The sequence below is a fragment of the Pteropus alecto genome, unplaced genomic scaffold, assembly GCF_000325575.1.
Source record: "Pteropus alecto unplaced genomic scaffold, ASM32557v1 scaffold3, whole genome shotgun sequence".
Classification (NCBI taxonomy): domain Eukaryota; kingdom Metazoa; phylum Chordata; class Mammalia; order Chiroptera; family Pteropodidae; genus Pteropus; species Pteropus alecto.
The window spans coordinates 64,829,894-64,844,547 of record NW_006442484.1 but is presented as its reverse complement, the minus strand read 5'-3'; the positions used below and the strand labels follow the sequence as shown (position 1 = coordinate 64,844,547).

At 34.2% G+C, this 14,654-nt stretch overlaps 1 protein-coding gene and 1 pseudogene across 1 annotated transcript in view; one reads left to right on the top strand and one right to left on the bottom strand.

The window, feature by feature from the left end:
- Nucleotides 1-14,654, bottom strand: part of BMPR2 (bone morphogenetic protein receptor type 2) — a 138,295-nt gene that overhangs the window by 100,891 nt on the left and 22,750 nt on the right. The window lies entirely within an intron of this gene.
- LOC112470393 lies at nt 3,598-3,716 on the top strand (annotated as a pseudogene).

Here is a 14,654-nt window from a genome sequence, read left to right as displayed (position 1 = left end):
AATGATGATTTTTTAATTTCCATCATTAATTCTCCATTTATTGACTGGAATCCTATTTTAAAAAGAGCTGTCCCTCAATGTGAACTTAAAACTGCTCTAAGATATAAAGTTTACTAATTAAAAAAATACAATTATAGTGGCCAGGACAGGGAAGCAACTGAAGTGTCCTATGATAGAGGATTGGATAAAGAAGCTATGGTACACATATACAATGGAATATTACTCAGCCATAAGAAGAGATGAAATACTGCCATTTGTGATAACATGGATGGACCTCAAGATAATCATGCTAAGCGAAATAAGCCAGACAGAAAAAGTTGAAAACCATATGATATCACTTATATCTAGGATATAAACCTAAAACCAAACAAACAAATAGGACAAACAAACAAAGACTCATAGACATGGACAACAGACTAGTAGTTACCAGAGGGTGGGGGGAGGAGAGGAAGGAGGTAGAAGGGGTCAAAGGAGTCAAATATATGATGACAAAAAGAAACCTAACTATGGGAGGGGAACCCACAATGCAATATATAAATATGCCTTACTGTTAAATTGTATACCTGAAACTTACTGGATTTTGTTAACCAATGTCACACACACACACACAAAACAATAAAAAGAGCTGTCCTTTCTCCATCGTTGTTTATCTTAGTATGGACCCACAGATATTTTATTCTATGGATTCTAATCCAATGCTATCATTATTTATTTTGTCTCAGCTTTGGCCAGTAGAAGTGCCTTCAAGCTGGCTATATCCTTCCAATATACATTCATCAAATTTTTTTTTTTTTTGAATACTTCCTTACTTTCTGGTACCATTAAATGTTCCAGATTCATCTTGATTTCCCTGCACCAGACCTGGAACCAATCATTTCTCCTTTTATTGTAGAATATTATTTAGAAACCAAGATATGGGCAGCAGTGTGTTCATTGCTACTGTAGTATCGTTATTTCTAGGTTCTCTCAGTGGAAAGAGTTAAGAACATAGTTCTCATTATCGACAATATTTTTACTTATTTGTTCAATACAAATATATATTAAAGTAGAATGGCCAATAGCAATTCAGAGATGCTTTGTATGAAAGATGCTTCCATAAGAAAGATACTAACTACAGCATAGTATTTTATCATTAGCTTTATGATTTTTCAAAGTAACAGGCTAGTTCTCTTCTCCCCTTCAGTGTGATTATATTATTCATTTACAACACAATTAGGTTCATTTGTAACTATTTACATATCTTTTTGAGTTCTTCTCACATCCTGTTTGATCTGAAAAATTTATTTATTTTTAGAATCACATACCTGTTTTAATGAATATTTAAGAAGAATACTTTATTTCTTTGACTAATGAATAGAAATAGGAAGAGAGCTCATTATCTCCTTGACAAAAAAACACACTTCCTAATATTAATAAATCAATTCAAGACAGTCCAGACATGTCTAGACATAGGAGATTCTATCCCCAGTATGCTAATATAATACAAAGTAGATAAAAAGATAGATAAAAAGAAACAAACAACAACAACAAAAAACCCTTATACAACCATTGTTTGATACTTTACCCTGTGTTTCTAAGATAGTTCAAGTGGAATGTGAATAAAAACATGGGTAGACTTCCTATTTCCTTGTAGGTCCTACGCCCTATTTCCTGCTTCTTTCAAATCTCAAAGATAGAAGACTGATTACAGTGCCTGAAAATCCCTAATAATACTAATGGTTACAAGAATCTAAATTTTTTATTTATTTAAAAACACTTCTTGCATGCATCTGCTGTCCCAAACACAGTGATAACTGCTTTACATACATTATCTAATTAAATGAGAGCTTTGGGGAAGACCCATTAATTCTGCTATGGTTCATATTGATGTATTTCCTCCCTAGATTTTATACACTATTGTGCCAGTACAATCAACATCTAGTGATTATGAAAAGCTAACAGCAAAGATTTGTCAAGACCAATATTTTATGAGAGGCAATTTAACCTACTGGTGCAGATGGGTAAATATTTGATAGAGCTAAGAAGAAACCATAGATATGTTTTCTGTGAGAAAATGGGTATATGAAATTATTTGACACTTAAAACTGCAAAGCTTTATAAAGCACTTCATAGAAGGTATTTTACATAAGACAATCCACAAACTTTTGGACATTAAAACCTAGCCATTAGATCTTTTAGCATTTTACTCATCATCCCAGATATAATTATAATCAAGAGCTGTACTCTATTTTTATACAATAGATTAATTTTTCTCAATTGATCTTCTGTTTTCTTTATGAAATCCCAAGGTTTTTTTTGAACCTCTTCAAAAAAACCACTAGTTGTGCAACTCCAGGGTATAACATGTATGCAGAATACAAAGTAAATAAAGAATTATTAAGAAGTACCTAAACTAGATTGATCACACCCACATTTACAATAACCAACAAAGTGCCCTGAACGAACGGAACAAATATAAGCATGGAGAATGACACCTGAATAGGACTGTTCAGGTATACTAACCCAGATCTCAGCCACTACTAATATCAATTACAGCATCACCACACCTTTACGTTTATTAGACCATTCTTGCCATCCTTGCATAGCAGCCAGGGCACAGTGGTGATAAAGTGAAACACTTGAATTACCAAGTCACAACCTCTAACATGTGCATAATTCCAAGTTGGAATGACATCACGACCCAAAAAGTCTGCCAATCTCCAGCACAGAGGTTTATTTATTCACTGATGCTCAACTTTGTATGGTTTCCCCTTAAAACCAGAGTCAAACCATAATGGATTAGTTTGCTGTACCTAGAAGGCAATTTTAACTTGCTAAAAATATTCCACACTCATGAAACTATGTTCATGTCCCAAAAAACAGAACAGTAAGACTCCTATTCTAGACTGGTTTTTAAACTCCTATTAAACAATTTAATTCTGTGTAAATGGTTAATACCATATAATGAATTTCCTTAACTCATTTCATTACAACATGGGGTCCTTCTGATGACAACCTACCAAAGAACTAGAAAAAATCCTCAGAAAAATAACAGTCTCTTCCCTAGCCACGAAGTACAAAGAAAATTATATTAATTCCCATTTGGGGGGGAGGATGCTCATAGCCCAAGAGGCCACAAATTACTTGGTACAAAAAAGGCAGTGGTGTTCTAAGAAACATGAAAAACCAAGGAACTCTGTCATATCCTTTGTTACTTCAATTACCTGCTCACTTTAGGCAACCATTTTATGCTGAATATGATGACACAGAAGGAAAAGTAAAGATAGGACAACCCATAATTCCTCTCCTCTTGGTCCTTCCTTATTCATCAGTAAGCCAAAGGTAAAATGTTTGCATCAAAAAGTAAAATAAAAAACAGATAGAAAATGAATTAATTTTGTACCGTATATCTACTGTTCTGGTAAAAACAAACTACTCATGCAAATACAAGTTACAAAATATGATTGTATAATTTCTGTAATTCCGTAAATGAGTTAATTATTCTTATATTTGCATTTTAAACGGACATTGTACAATATACAAATGATAAAATTCAAGTTGATGATTTAAATTTTTAATTTTTCTTTGCTTAGAATGACATTAAACAATAAATTTTTTGTCTACGGCCATGCCACCCTGAATGTGCTCAATCTCATCTGATCTCAGAAGCTAAGCAGAGTTGGGCCTGGTTAGTACTTGGATGGGAGACCACCTAGGAATACCAGGTGCTGTAGGCATATTAAAAAAATAAATAATAAATTTTTAAAAAATCCCTACGGGTAGTCAAAGAAAAGACCATATAAGAAAGGAAAAGCTATATATTTTAGTATTCTTTAACAGGACTTTTCTCCTGCTTTTTGAACAAGAGGGTACACATTTTCATTTATCCTACGTCCCACAAATTACGTATAGAGTTCCCAAAACTTACAATGTTTCAGCTTACAATTTTTTTTACTTTCCAGTGCTGTGAAAGCAATACACATTCACTAGAAACCGTACTTTGAATTTTGAGAATTTTGATGTTTTCCTGGACTAGAGATAAAAAGTTTGATACTCTCTCATGATGCTGAGCAGCAGCAGCAAGCTACCACTTCCAGTCAGCCTAGCGATCATGAGGACAAACAACTGATACTCTATAGTAGACTGTCTTGTGTTTTTTGGATATTGTGTTTTGTGCTTTCACATTTCATCATGTCTACAAAATGCCCATCTGTGTCTTCTGCTTCTGGTGGGAAAAAGAGGAAGGCAATTACTCCTGAGATGAAATTCGAGATAATTGCCCAACTGTAATCTGTGTTCTCAGCACACTTAAGGTAGGCTAGGCTAAGCTATGATGTTTGGTAGATGAGGCGTATTAAAAGTATTTTCACCTTATAATGTTTTTAACTTACAGTAGATTTATTGGGACATAACCCTATCCTAAGTTGAGGAACATCCGTAGTGCCTAGCTAACACTCAACCTTTCCACTTCTGGACTTCTAATGAATGAATAAAAACAAAATAGCAGAGGAAATGATATAACAGCTAAACAGTACTAACTACTTTATCTGATTTTCTCTTCAGGCTTAAGGAACACAAAACATCCTTGGTGTCCAAGTTATGGTATAAAAAAAAGCTGGGAACCAATGCTCTAAACAGAGTTCAGTACGTATACAGAGTCAGACATGATAAAAGGTAGCCAAGGAGGGCAGGTGACAACCTTTGACACAGCATCAGTTGTAACAGTCTTTACTACTTTATTAGCACTATTACAGTAAATATTCTGACCAAAAGTCAAGTTCTACAAAATATATTCCAACAAGCAGTTTTATGAAATATATAACTAATCACTCAATAACAGAAACATTAAAACATATCAGGTCAATTCCTGAGTTAAAATACTATCCAAATAATTTATCAAGTCAGAAAGGAGTAAGTATCTTTTAGAATTACAACGGGCCTTCAAGTTCAACATTTCATTTTAAACAAAACTGAGGCCTAGAAAAGTTAAATGGCTTACCAAATTCACCTGGTAATGTTAGCCTTGCCAGGTAGAGTAATCTTGATTGTAGGGCTTTTATTTTCATCACTTTGAATATTTCATGCCAATCCCTTCTGCCCTGCAAAGTTTCTGTTGAGAAATCATCTGACAGTCTTATGGGAGCTCCCTTGTAGAAAACTTATTTTTTCTTAATGCTTTTAAAATTCTTTGTATTTAACTTTTGGTATTTTAATTATGATGTGTCTTGGTGTGGGCCTCTTTAGGTTCATCCTGTTTGGGACTCTGCACTTCCTGGGCTTATATGTCTATTTTCTTCGCCAGGTTTGGGAAGTTTTCCATCACTATTTCTTCAAACGGGTTTTCATTTCCTTGTTCTCTCTCTTCTTCTGGTACTCCTCTAATGCAAATGTTGATACACTTGATGTTGTCCCAAAGATCCCTTAAACTATCCTCATTTTTTAATTTTTTTTTTTTTTCCTGTTCTGATCGGGTGTTTTCCACTAACTCGTCTTCTAGATCACTGAATCAATCCTCTGCTTCATCTAATTGCCGTTGATTCCATTTAGTAGATTCTTCATTTCTGATTAGCTCTTTTTTGTTTTCTATCTCTTCATTGACGTTCTCACTTAGTTCATCAAGTTTTCTCCTAAGTTCACTGAGCATCCTTAAAACAAGGGTTTTGAACTCTGTATCTGGTAGATTGCTTGTCTCTATTTTGTTTAATTTGGGGGAGTTTTGTCTTATTCTTTCATTTGGGATATGTTTCTTTGTCTTCTCATTATGGCTGATGCCCTGTGTTTATTTCTACATATTAGGTAGATCTGCTACAACTCCCGGTCTTGATAGAGTGGCTTTATATATAAGGTGTCCTGTGAGGCCCAGTGGTGCAGTCTCCCTGGTCACCTGAGCCAAGTCACCCAGAGGTGCCCCCTGTATGGGCTGTGTGTGCCCTCCTGTTGTAGTTGGGCCTCAACTGTTGTTGGCATGACAGGAGGTAGGGTTGATCCTCAGGTTGGCTGGTCATGACTACAGCAGATGAGCTGGTGCATGGAGACTGTCCCCACAGAATGGAAGTCACTATGTCGAAGTTCTGGTGCCAGTCAGGTTGTCTTTCAGGTGTATCATTTATGGAGCTGGTTGGGTGGTGCTCTGGTGTGGTCTGAAGTAGGTCTCAGGGTATGCTGGGTCTGGAGCCTCTTGGGAGGGGATCTGGTGCAGGTCTAGATCAGCCGCCACTTGTGCCAGGCTTGGAGATGCTTGGTAAGAGCTACAAAGTGATCTATGGTTGGTTGCTACTTTGCTGGGTTTGAAGGCACTTGGGAGAAGCTACACTGTGAACCGAGGCCAGCTGCCACTTGTGCCAGGATTAGGACACTTTGGAGGATACCACTATGTGAGCTGAGGCCAGCCACAACTTGTGCTGGCTTTGTGGCCACTTCATTAGACTACATACCAGGCTAAGACTGACAGACGCTTATGCCAGGCTTGGGGCCACCTGATAGGAGTTACAATGCAAGCTGAGATCAACTGCTGCTTTTGTTGGGCTTGGGGCTGCTTAGCAAAAGCGACAAGGCACACTGAGGCCAGCTGCTGCTTGTTTGGGGTTGTGGACCTTCAAAAGATTTGGGGAAAGTTCACAGTAGAAGCTGAGGCAGGCCACTTGTGTGGAGGAGCCTTGAAGCGGCTCTGGCCAGGAGAGCAAGTTGGGGGGCGGGGGCGGGGAGGGCGGGTCTCAGGGAATCACCAGGATGGGGAGAACAATATTACCCAAGTTAACCCACATCCCATTTAGAAAACAAAAAAGTGCAGCTCGCCACCAGCATTAAGTTATTTTTACATAAACGTGATTTTGAGACTGAAGCAAATCTGACTGGTTTTCAATGTGAAAATAAAATATAAAAACTGTTCTTGAAGTTATTTCTAAATAGAACTTGTCTCTTATCCTAATGTAACAGAAGTGTAAATGATGATCAGTATTTAATAATTTTTTTGTGTGGTAAATTTCAAAGCATAGAGCAACACAAAGTATAACATCTAGAATTTGACATTTTCAGCAATCAAGAATTACTATATTTCGTAAATGGAAATACCACTACTAAAAACAATGCTATAAATAGAATGATGTCGTTTGTTTCCAAAGATTATCAATATACTAGAGCAATGTGAAAATAATGATAAAAGCAAGATATTTCATGGCAAACTTTTGGGATAAGGTTAGGACTGTAATCCGCAAGTTACCTCAGGATAAATACTGCAGCCGCAAGCAGTGCAGGGGAGTATTCTTGGAGCAAAAGAGAAATGAGTTAATGGAGAGCACAAATTTGATGCCCAACTGTGCCCTGTTAGCTGCGAGGGTGGAAAGCTCAACAAAAAATGATGATGCCTGCTAGCACTTCTGATCCCCAAGAGTTGCCCAGAACCCTGCCCCTCCGGCCCTCGTCCTGAAGTTAATTTACTTCCTTCCCTGTATATTCCTGGTGCTTTTTGAGCTGCTGCCCCTGCACTGATGCTTAGAGTGAGTTTATGAGAGAGTGAGTCTGTACCAGGTCCCTTTAAGATCTGCGACTCGGTCTCCAAAGCCCTTAGTGTTACTCTGACAAAATCCCTGCTGGTTTTTATATCCAGATGTTATGGGGACTCATTTTTGTGACATTAATGCCCCAGTTTAGGGAGCCCAATGTGAAACTGAGACTCCTCACTCCTCAGGGAGAAACTCTGCAGCCAAGATATCCATCCTGATTCTTCATTGCCACATTATGGATGTGGGATCTGCCCATTCAGCATCTCCGCCCTGCCTACCAGTCTTGATGATGCTCCTTCTTTATACCCTTAATTATAGGAATTCTGTTCAGCTAGCCTTCAGGTAATTCTCAGTGATGGTTATGCTATAATTTAGTGTAATTTTGATATGGTCATGGGAAGAAAGGAGCACAGAGTTTACCTACTCTGCCATCTTGACTGGAAGTCTCTAAAAAAGTCTTTATTTACCTCCTAATGATAGATATAAGTTTTCCAAAATTTTAATTCTTCACTTTGAAAGCTCAAATTTTATCAATGGCAATAAATTCTGTCAGCTGATTTCCTTGAAATAACAAGATCACTTCATTCATTGTCAAGAAAATGTCTGCCAAAATCAGAATAACCACAGTTTACTTCTCAGTTGTTCTTTAAAGTTAAAATGGTATTCCATAAAAAAAGATCTGGTTCTGCTCTCATTGTACTGCCCATTTTGCCGTACAAACCATTTTAAAGACAATTATTCAAAGGACTAGATTTAATAAAATTATTAATTTTCATTGCTTCAACTGGCCTTTTTTTTTTTTTTCCCCTAACTGCAAGTTCTTAGTGAAGACCATAATGAAAACTAGTATAGTTTGGTGCTACCACCTAGGCTTATGCTAGAAAGCCAGAATTTTTACCCACTGTTGTTTTTGCATCATCAGTGCAATTATCAACACAGTGAGGAAGCAAATGACATCTTAGAACTATTATAAAAATATGTTTCATCTCAAAAATCTTCTGAAAGGGTCTCAGGTATTTCCCATGAACCAACCACACTTAAAGAGCCACTGAATTGATGTATTATTCAGTATCTATAGTGCAGATATCACTATCTTTATGAAATCTCTTTCTCCCTTGTTCAAGTCCTCATCTACATACTTACACATACTATTTTATGGTTCACTGAAAAAACATTAGTGAAGTAAATGTACTGTATATATGAAAATACCTGATGGAATGTCTTCTTTTTTTTTTGCAATGTCTACTTTACTCAATTATTCATATCTACTTTTAAAAATGTTGAAAATCAAAAAGTTCAAGTGTTTTTCTAACACATAAATTTAAGTGAAATACTCTTCTATTTTCTTTAAAATATCTTTTTAAATATTTTTCAAAAAGCAAAATCTTTGATCCCCTGAACTATAAACTCTACAAAAGAATATGCCAATATCTGCTGTTCATTAATTATTTGTTTGTTAAATAAACACTGGTCATCTCTACTGAATATTCACTTATAAATCCATATATCTGGTGAAAGACAAAATGTTATTTCTGAGTAAGTTTAAATATGTCATTTTATTAGGTTTTAAAATTGTATTTCTAATAACAAATTTGGCAAAAAGAAATTCAAGTACCACAGAAATGTAAAAACAGAAAGTAAAGGCCTTTAATATCTCACTCTTATGTAGTGTATATCCACATAAATACAGAATAAGTAAAACAAGCAAGTAGTAAGCTCAAAATTTTAAAATCAAAAATATAAAATCTAAGAAATTTGAACAAATAAAACTACCTTGTTATAATCTTGCTTTCTTAAAATAAGCCAAACATTAACTCTCTAAAGCTATCATTTCTAATTGAATTTCTAATTTAAATTTAAAAAAAAATAAGTATTACTTTGTTCAAAACTATACAAGAAAAAAATGCAAATCTTTCTATAAATATTGTTTCTTATTAACTGAAAAATTTTGAAAGGCCAATAGGAATGCTATTATCGAAAAGTTTAGAGGGCTTTAAAGATTTAAATTAATTTCCCAAGTCTGCTAAACTCATTTGACATAATAAATACATAAGTTACTGTATAAAAACAGTCTATTCTACCTCCCAATCTCACCTCACTCCCTTACCCACCTGGCTCCTCTTGGGTCTCAGAGAAGGCTGGAGTCTTGAACAACTGAATGTCTGGCTATAATCCAACATTAGCTTAATGAAGTCCTGGCAACTTTTAGGCATTACAGCCTTCTTCTAAGAGAGGAACCAAAGGCAAAATTGTGCTAACAACAGTGCTCTTTATAAAAAATACTCAGGAATCCTTTTTGCTACATGTTGATTTTAAGCAACCATTATAATTTCCAACATTTTACTGCATTATGATTACCATCCTAAAAGGAAAATGTAGTCTTAACATCATTCAGCAACAAAAATTAAATTATATTTATTAAGAAGCTGGGTTAATTAATATGTTGAGACTCCTTGTTTACTGCTACGTAATCCCTTAATCTGGTACTTCAATAAATTTTTGTAAACTATATGTGTTATAAATTGTTAAAGATTAACTTTTTGGCTCACCCTTTTGCCTTAAAAATAAAACTCTAAAAATACTGCTCATTTATATCAACTTAAAATGTTACATAATGAAGATTTATCATCTTAGTGACTTACATCAAATTAGACACTGACTAAATATACATATGATGGATTAACAACCTCTATAGAAGATGAAGCCATTTTAGTTGGCATGAAGTAAATGTGGCATGACTTAAAGTAAATGTGGCCTTACTAAAAGATTACCTCCAAAATTAATTAATAAAACAAGATCACTTGTCTCTATTCTCATTTCTAAATACCTTTCCCTTGAAATGTTTCAGCAAAGTTCTGAGGACACTGTTAACTGTTCATGTCAGCTACCAGAAAAATTTGTACCCACTGTAGCAAAAAACAACTACAACTGATTTTTTTAAAAAAACAACTTTTAATTCATCTTTAGAACCATGTTCCTTTTATGTATTGCCACACATTCCATTCCAACTTTAAGATTACACATAAAGGGGAGATGAGATGTGAGGTACTGTTAGCATTCTTCACCAGTTCCCCCTCACTCATTAATGCTGAGTTGGGTGGCAGGCAAACAAAAGACATTTACATACTCAATAGGTTGAGTGACCTCTAATTGAAAGAAAGCTGCCAACCTTTGCCTAGCCTACATATTAAAAATGTTATAAAATGTTCGTTTCATGGGATGCCCTTTCATACAATTTTAATTTTATTGATCATGTAAATGTATTATTTTGAACTAGCTGTATTTTTTAAAGTTATTAGTTTAAAACTATTTTATCCAAATCAAACATTATTTAGGAATTCAAAATTTAGTATTTGTATTATAAATTATAGAGGCAGAATTAATTTAAATAAAAAATTTTGAATTGATTTATATCAATAAAAGAACAAAAAACTAATCAAAAATAAGTTTCACAAGTCGTAGCTCAATTAAAAATTAAGCAAATTTTAGCAATAAAATTAAAGATTTTAAAACTATGTGCTATTTAGCTAATTTATTTTGAGACCTGAGAATAGACATCATTTGTTATGAAAATCACCATGTAGGAATAAAAACATAAATTTAAAATTTCTCCTTAGATTTAGTATAACCATTATGTTCAAGACAGCAATGTGTGCTATTATTATTACACTTTACTAAAATGTATGACTACTTCTATCAGTTCTCTAAAAAAACTTCAATCAGGCATAGCTAAAATCTCTTTGTATCATTCAATTTGAATCTAATTCTGCAGTCACATACATTAAACATTACCTAAAGCCATGAAGCAGCTGATCACAGGCACAATATTCTATATTCTATAACTGCATTAAATTACCCTTTCAACCTGCCTAACTGGGCATAGAGTAGAAAGACCATACTTTAAGAAGAGCAGTAGGAGAAAAAAAAAAAAAGAAGAGTAAGCGCAGCAGTAACAGAGTGAAATAAATCACAAGGAACTTGATCTCCCTAATTGTATTTAAAATAGCACAAGAATGTACGTGATAGCAAAGAAAGTGCTGGGGTTTCTACTGCTTCTTTGCTCTTTAAGCAACTGCTGATAGAACTATTCTTAATTGTGTGACAGTCATGGTTAATAGTATTATAACTATCAGCAGGCAATTTTATCAACTATGTAGTGATAGTCTGTAATTTCAAAACATACTTACAAATAAATTGGACCTGTATATAGTATTACAGGTCCTCAAACCTTTATATGAAACTCTTATAACCAAATGTGTTTTAAATTCTGATACTCCCGACATTACGAAAGTATCATATGCAGTCTGAGGAAGCTCCCAGTAATTAAATCTACGAATACTTCTTCAGCAAAAAGTATGAATATTCATACTGAGATAAAAACTATAAATAACTTTATATCATATTATATAATATCAATTCGCCACCAAATGAGTATGCTGCAAGCTAAAAAAATATTTTTAATACTGTTTTAAATGTCAAAATTCTATAAGTGATCGCAAGCCTTTAATACTAACATTCGACTAGCATTTTCAGATCTTTAATTGTATTTAATCATTATAACACCTTAGGAACCAGAGGCTTAACAGAGTTAAGTGAACATCACACACATTTAATAAGAACGTAAAAGCAGGTCTCCTTCACTTAAGAAATGCATAACTAAATCCACTAAATAAAATAAAAACCCACCAGTCTACACTAACATAAACAAATAAATGAATAAAAATAAATGAGGAGGAAGGAAAGTTCTTCTTTATGGTAGAATGACGATTAATGTAGGAGAAATATTAGATTAAGAAAAAAATAACCATTTGACAAGAATCATCAGTAAATGCTGATACTATTCCAATGAGAAACAGGATATTCACATAGTCTCAAATATCTCTTCACAGGTTGCTTTTAAATCACAATGGGAAAATAGTAACTTTATCTGATAGATATCACCTTTACCAAGTGATAAAAGTTAGCATCAACAGCAATGAGGCAAACTGACATCATGTGCCCCTGATATGATGCACTGAGAAGAACCCAATATTACTTCTGTGCTATTTCTGCTAAAAATGCATTGTCCGACTCTAAGCATAAGGAAACATCAGATAAATTCAAATTAAAGGACAGTTTACAAAATAATTGATATGGACTCTTCAAATATGTCAAGGTCATAAAAGACAAAGATTGAGGAACTGCCACATAACTAAATGCAATACATGATCCTGGAGTAGTCTCCTAGACAAGAAAAAATCTTTTTCTTTGGCTATAAATGACATTATTAGAACAATCAATGATATTTGAAGGCCTCTAACTTAGAAAATGGTGTCATATCAGTGTTGCTTTCCTAATTTTGATAATCGCATTGTGGTTATATAAGAAAATGTCTTCGTTTTTTAGGATATATTTAGGGGTAAATGGGTATCATGTATACAATTTATTCTCAAATGTTTCAGGAAAAGACAATATAAACATATAGAGAAAATGGTAACACAAACATAGTAAAATGTTAATAGTTGGGGAAGCTAAGAATTCTTTCGCAAATATATAGGAATTCTTTCTATATTCTTGCAACTTTTTATAAATCTAAAATAATTTCAAATAAAAAGTTTCAAAAAATGTTATTGTCATTAACAGTGAGGCTCATTAGTCCAGAAAGACTCCATGTCAGCAGAGTACCAGAGGAACTATTTCATGGTAGGATAAAATAGAATAACAGCATATGGGAGAATAAGACTGTTGAGAGTGGAGGATGTTTAATGAATACTTTCAAGCAACATTTCAAACTATGCAGAAGTTATGGACAAATGAGAACTATGAGCAAAGTAAAAAGGACTGGCTTGGTGGCAAATAGAAATGCAAGAGCTTTTACTGAACACAAAAGTTTAACTAGACAAATACTAAGTTACAAAAGAAAGCTCAAAATAGCAAAGATATGGCAAATAATTATAGCTGAAAACTTTTTTGTTCAGAATTTGGAAAGAGCATGGCGTCCTGTATCAGACTCTGCAGCTCTCTCCATCCAGGTACTAAGCATACAGTGAACGTGGTATATGATATCTTCTTCAACCTTGAAGTCAAGTCAAAAGTCAAACTTATCAAACTGTCTGGGAGCATCTTAACAACTAGTAGTTATGGAACCAAATGGACAAGCATTTAATGTCTCAGGCCAAAAGGTCCTAAATGGAGCTTCTGTGCCCTCCTGAAGGAAGACAGATTAACTACTACTCTTTGGAATGTGTGGAGCACAAATGGCAAATAAGACTAAGAACTCGAGGCTTTATATATTATTTTCAAGATAAAAAAAAAAATACCTTAAAAAGGAAGGAAATTCTGACATATGCTACAACATAGATGAACCCTGAGGACATTATGCTAATTGAAATAAGCTAGTCACAAAAAGACAAATATTGTATGGTTCCAATTATATGAGGTACTTAGAGTAGTCAAAATAGTAGACAAAAACTCTACAGTGATGGTTGCCAGGGGTTAGGGAGAGGGAGGAAGGAGAGTTATTGTTTACTGGGTATGGAGTATAGTTTCAGTTGGTTTTAGTTTCACAAGATGAAAAGAGTTATGGAGACAGATGGTATTGATGGTTGCACAACTTTATTTAATATACCTGAACTGTACACTTAAAAATGGTTAAGACGGTAAGTTTTATGTAATGTGTACTTTACCACAATAAAAAGATAACCGAGGAAAGAGGATAGGAGGATATACTGATTTAAGAAGACCAATACAATAAGCAGTCAAAAAGAGTATATATCAGAGTAACAGTGTTTATGAGAAAATAAGATCAGTTTGATGTACCAATTAACTCTTCAAAGACTTTATGCATATAATGCAGATGTCTTGGTCTGATACAGGTATGGTAACAATTTTATATCTCTTGCTGACAGGAAAAAATGGTAATTTAAAGGAAATCCTCTCAACCTGACAAACATTTCAGTCTTCTATAAAATAGTTCAAGCTTTTGATAACTTATTATAAGCCAACTTGCATATAAAATATACCAAATACTTTTTTCTCCAGACAACTGTCAATAACATTGTATGGCTTTTTCAGTAATTCCACTTCAGTGAATCCTGCTTGGCTGAAATTCTAAGGTTGTTTGGTGAACAGTATATGTATGCAGTGACCTAACAGGCTATATAAACCATGATGAAATACTATTTTGAGACTAGA